The following is a 6,135-nucleotide window of genomic DNA, read 5'->3' as shown; positions in this document are numbered from 1 at the left end:
ACTTCAAACCCCGATCCTCCTACCTTCACCTCCCAAGTGTTAGGATTACAGGTGTATAGCACCATGCCTGCCTTGCTTTTGGAGTGTGTGTGTGTGTGTGTGTGTGTGTGTGTGTGTGTGTGTGTGTGTGCAGTACCTACATCTGTATGCATGCGAGGAACTGGAAGAAGACACTGAGTGCCCTGCTCTATTGTTCTCTGCCGTATCCCTTGGAGACAGGGTCTGGCACTGTAGCTAGAGTGAGGCCAGTGGCTACTAAGCTCCAAAGATCTTCCTGCCTCTGCCCATCCTCACAAGGCAGGGATTACAGGTACATGTGCAATCACAGTTTTGTTTTGTTTAACTTGGGATTTGGGTAGTTGAACACAGGTGCTCAGGCTTGCATAGCAAACACACTGCTTGTTAAGACAGTTCTGAAATAGGGTTTCATTTGTATCCCAGGCTGGCCTGGTACTCACTGTGTATCCCAGGCTGGTCTGGTATTCACTACGTAGCCCAGGCTGGCCTCTCACTCTTGTACCTGCTATTTTGGCCTCCCAGTGCTAGGATTACAGGCCTGCACCAGCATGTTTGGCTCTAGAACGCCTTCCGTCAGGGCAGACAATGCTTTGCCCTCCCTCCCTGGCTTCTGTGGATACTCCACAGATGGTTAGATCCTGGTGGCCACTCAGTGTGCCTGACCCTGATCCTGAGACTCCCCAGACACCCACAGAGTTGCTGGTTCCTTGGAGAGGAGCATCTCTGGGCCTATAACCATGTAGTTTAAGGAGACCACAGAGAAGGTCTGGTTGGTGTCTCTAGCCTTTATTTAACAGGAAACCCAGGGATGACTGGTGGAGCAGATACAATTAGCCCCGGATCGCTGGTTCTCTGTTCTCCCTGCTGTCAAGGCCTGATCAATTTTAGAACCAGTTTCAAAGGGAACATTTGATGAAAGAATCAAGACCTACTCCTGATCACCTCATAGTTTCAGGATTCCTCTGATTTTCCTTCTTCTAATCAGGAGCCTTCTCCTGGCCTCTCTCCTGGTCTGTTCTCCCTGTCTGGCATAGAAGCCACAGGGAGGGGACTGGTGGGCACTGGCAGTTTCTGATTTGTCATCTATCTTTTCCTTTCAGCCTTGAGTCAGCTGTCAGGTGAGGGCGCTCCAAGCAAGGAGAAGAGTGGCTCCCCATGGTGCCAGCGGGTGGTGGTGGTGGTGGAGGTGGGTGAGGGCCAGAATCCCCTGTGGAGTGCAAGCCCATGCTCAGTACTAACTCTTTTTCTGCAGGAAGTTATGGCTTCTTTGGGGGGGGGGGGGTGGTGGTGGGGAATTCACCATTCCTATGGAAGTTTATTTATTTATTGACAAAGTTATTCTATGTAACCCAGGCTAGTCTGGAACCCACTGTGTAGCCCACACTAGATTAGAACTCAAGATTCTCCTGCCTGAGCATCTTATGTGCTGGGGTTATAACTGTTCCTGGGGTCTTTAGTGCCCCTTAAGAAAGCAGACACAAACCAGACAGTGGTGACTCACTCCTTTAATCTCCCAGCACTTTGGAGGCAAAGACAAGCAGATCTCTGAGTTCAAGGCCAGCCTGGTTTACAGAGTGAGTTCCCTGGAAAATTCCTACACGTCACTATGGGGTTTACAAAGACTTTCTCCAAGGTGCTGGCTCTATAAAATTATGTTTCAACCCCTCGGATCCAGCAACAGGCAATAAACGAAACTTGTTTTAACTGGGCATGTGGCACATACTTATAACCCTAGCACTTAGGAAACTGATGCCAGGAGGTTGTCACAAATCTTTGAGGCCTATTTGGGATACAGAAGATGCTGTCTCTCTCTTCACCCTTACAAGGAAAACCGATAGGATGTTTTCTGTACCTGGAATAAAGGAATGGCTATCAGGAGTTCAAGGCCAGCCTTGGGCCACATAGTAAGTATAAAGCCAGCAAGGGTTACACAACACCCCTTTCCTTACCCCTACCTCCACAAAAGGGGAAGCAATAAAAGAAAATGAAGCTTTGGTAGGTATTGTGGTGTGCATCTGTAATCGCAGAAACAGGGCACAGAAACAGGAGGATCAAATATTCAAGGTCATCGTTAGCTACTTATTCAATTGAAGACAAACCTGCCTATGTAAGAAATGGTCTCTAAATAAATAGATGAAATGGAAAAGAAGAGGGAAAAGAAGGAGAAGAAGGAGAAGAAGGAGAAGAAGGAGAAGAAGAAGAAGAAGAAGGAAAAGAGGAGGAGGAGGAGGAAGAGGAGGAAGAGGAGGACAATGCTTTAATGGGATCCATTGCTGCACATGCAAACAACCCTCCTAGTCCCAGCTGCTTCCCTCTCTGGCCTCTTCCATGCAGTAATGTTCTGGTTCTGTTGGATTTATTTCAACTCAATTCAAAGCACCTCTCTGAGGACTCAGTGAAGCTATGTGTGAGCTCAGGGACACAATGTTTGAGTCTAGCACCATCGCTCCCCCTACATAAAGCTGCGCCACACCCTTCCCTTGCTGAGAAGGAAGAACTGCAGCCTGCTGCCATCTTTCTGGGTTGCCATGACTCACAGGCCCTCGGCTGGTGCTCTCACCAGCCTGAACGAGGCTGAAAAGAGACAAATGGTTCTTACCTGGTTCTTACCAGGTCAAGCTCATAGGCACAGTTCAGCTTTTCTGACTGAAGATGAAGCCTGGTTACACTGAGGAGCAGAGCTGGGTGGGACCAGTGTCAGCTTCATAGGCATGTTAAACAAATGTGGGGTGACTGGCCCCAGATTTGATGTGCAGCTCAAAGACCTAGAAAAACGACAGAACAATCTTCTGTCGTCCTGTCAGCTTGATTTTGTTGTACTGACAACCTCAGATGGTGTCACGGACCATGAAGAAGCAAGGTAAAAAAACACATAGGAAGCCAGGCGTGGTGGCACGTGCCTATGATCCCAGCACTCAGGGGGCAGAGGCAGGTGGATTGCTCTGACTTCCAGGCCAGCCTGGTCTATAAAGCAAGTCCAGTACAGCTAGGGCTACACAGAGAAGCCCTGTCTAAAAAAAAAAAAAGAAAGAAAGAAAAAAAAAGAAAAAACCAAAACCAAACCCAAACCCCCAAAGAAACAAATAAACAAAAAAACCCACATAGGAAGAAGCTGGAGAAATGGCTCAGCAGTTAAGAGCATTGGTTGATCTTCTAGAAGATCAGGGGTTGATTCCCAGCCCTCACACAATGGCTCACAATTGTCTGTTAACTCCAGTTTCAGGGGATCTGATATTCTCTTCGGGTCTCTGGTCACTACATACATACATATGGCTGTTACCAAATACCCCTAAATACCTCCACACAAAATAAAGTTTAAAAAAAAAAAAAGAATCACACAGGACAGGAAATCCTGGACTCTTTTTCTATGAGTGTAACTATTGCCAACAAATAAATAAATAAATACTCCAATAGAAGGAAGAAAGGATAATTCTAGATGTTCTTACTCACAAGAAATTGAAATGGAAAGGCACACAGTGATCTCACTCTGACGTCTGTAGGACAGAAATGATGATGAGAAAAAGGCAGAATCAAGAGTTAACAGTGGCCGGATGAGGTGCACAAGGCTTTAATCCCAGAACTAGAGTTTGAGGCCAGCGTGGTTTACAAAGTGAGTTCTGGGACAGCCAGGGCTGTTACATGGAGAAATTCCGTCTAGGAAAAAAAAAAAATTAAATAGCAAGTTAAACATTTGGGGCCAGTTGAGATGGCTCAGCGGGTAAAGATGCTCACTGCTAAGCCTGAGGACCTGAGTTCAGTCTCTGGAACCGACGTGCTGGAGGGAGAGGTCCTCTGACCTCCATACCTGTCTGAGGTTACATGTACACAAAACCAATGTGAGGAAACCAAGACGAACTCACTTGTCAGACATCTTTAGTTGATCCCCTATGGAGATGCTTGGCTAATGTCGTATCCATCACTCGGCCCAAAATAAAACATGTACCACATTTCCAACATGATGTCAGACTTAGGAAAAATAAAACCAGAACGCTGACATGTTGCAACAAAGTCAGATGCTCGCTTAATATATGTAAATGTATTCATGGTCTCCAATAGTTACATAAACATATGTTAGAAAAACATTGGCTGACAGTAGCTTTGACGGAAAAAGAAGAAAGACCCTAATGCTTTTAGATAGCCATGAGCCTGTTGTGAGCCAGTGCTGCGACTCTGTGGCCACAGCAGTCCTGGTACCATTGGGCGTTCTAGGCTAAGGCACATGCTGGTCCCTCTGACTGGGGGTGTGCGCATTACTCTACACTGAATATTGAATCTATTTATCTGCATCTCACTTGCACGTGGGGGCTGTTTTTAGAATTCTGAGGTGTACAGGATGGCAGATGGGGCTGGAGACACTCATCCGGAGAGGAGAGGAGAGGAGAGAAGGCTGTGGGCACACCGTTTGTCACCACAGTCGACGTTTCCTGTGTGCGTATTCGCTGCCAGGCTCTGCCTATAATGCCCTTTAGTTGTGTAAATGAATACATAGGAACACTTTAGGCGTTATTATGATTGTTGTACACCCCCGACACACACACTTATTCAGTGCCCGTAGACACTGAAACACCAGGAGACTGAGTAGTGTCCATCAGGGCACAGCTGCCAGGCAATGGGGCTGGCAGTCAAGATGGATGGGCCATCTCAGATCTGAGCTTGACAGCAGTGTTCTGCCTCGTGGCTGTCTGATAATCGCTGCAGAGCAGGTGCCCGGTGGCTAGCCATTTTGGGGGAGGCTCAGTCTAAAATGGCTTCCTGTGAGGCTGGGCTTCTCTCGTCCTCTGTTGGGGCTGTTGTGGGGTTTTGTGTTTGGTTTGGTGGGTTAGGTGAGCTCAAAGGGTCTCAGAACTCTTAGAGTTTGAGGCTCTGGCCTCCTAGGATGGCAAATACTGATTGCCAACCACCAGGATCTAGAATTACCGAGGACACAAACATTATGTAGCCCAGCTGGCCTGAGACCCGAAAGCCTCCTGTCCCAGCATTGTGAGTCCTGGGATTTCAGTGTACACTGCTATGCCTGGCACCATTTCTAGTACTTGAAGCTAAATACTCCTCATCACCAAACCAGACTCATTCTTATCTATTGTATACTAGGTCAATTAAAACAAATAATGGATTTTTCAAAAGAGAAAGTCTATTCAGGTCCTAGAGAGATAGTTCAGCCATTAACAACACCGGCTGCTCCTCCAAAGGACCCGACTTTGTTTTCCAGCACCAACATGGTGGCTCATAACCATCTGTTAACTCAGGCCCCAGAGAATCTGGCATCCTTTTCTTGTCTCCTTAAACACCAGGCACATATCCGATGCACTTATATTCATGTAGGCAAACACTCATACATGTAAAATTAAATCTTTTTTTAAAAGGCAAGTTTATTCAGGAAGTGGCCATGTATGTGAGCATAGGTCTCAAGTCTACCTTCTCAGGTCAAAATTTTGGGGGTCTTTATATCATAAAGAAGCAGGGTAGGCTAGGGACGGTGGCTCATTCTAGAGGCTGAGGCAGGAGGATTCCGACAAATACAAGGTCATTCAGAGCTATAGTTTGAAACACACACACACACACACACACACACACACACACACACACACACACACACTGGTCTGAGGGTGGGGAACAGCGATGAGGATCAGAAATAAAGCAGCCGGCGTCTGCATGTATGTTTCTGGTGTTCTTCATAGCTCCTCACAGAGTGCATGCTCAGAAACTGGCGGTATAGCTGCATGCGGTGGTGTATACATTCAATCCCAGCCCTGGGGAGGAAGGTAGATTTGTTTCCGTTCAACACCAGTCTAGTCTACAGAGCAAATTGCAAACTAGAGAAGGATACATGATGAGATCCTGTCAAAACCAAACAAACACACCCCACGGTGATGTTCTTGCCTCTTCGATATCATCCATCCCACACTTGCTCAGCCCAAAAGGAAGAGCCAGTGTCTTCAACAAGAACAGCTTTGGGCTCCCTGAAAGGTAACCAAGGTAACTGTTACCATGGTGATTCTCGTGTCCGAGGCATCACATACAGCATAGCTGATGGGAGACTAAATGATACATCGCTCAGCTGTGCGACTGATCGCCATGATTCAGCTTGTGGTTATTAAAGTCTCCTGAAGTCAAGGA

The sequence above is a fragment of the Acomys minous genome (genome assembly GCF_964271855.1).
Source record: "Acomys minous genome assembly, chromosome: 17".
Taxonomy (NCBI): domain Eukaryota; kingdom Metazoa; phylum Chordata; class Mammalia; order Rodentia; family Muridae; genus Acomys; species Acomys minous.
This window is presented reverse-complemented; position numbering follows the sequence as displayed.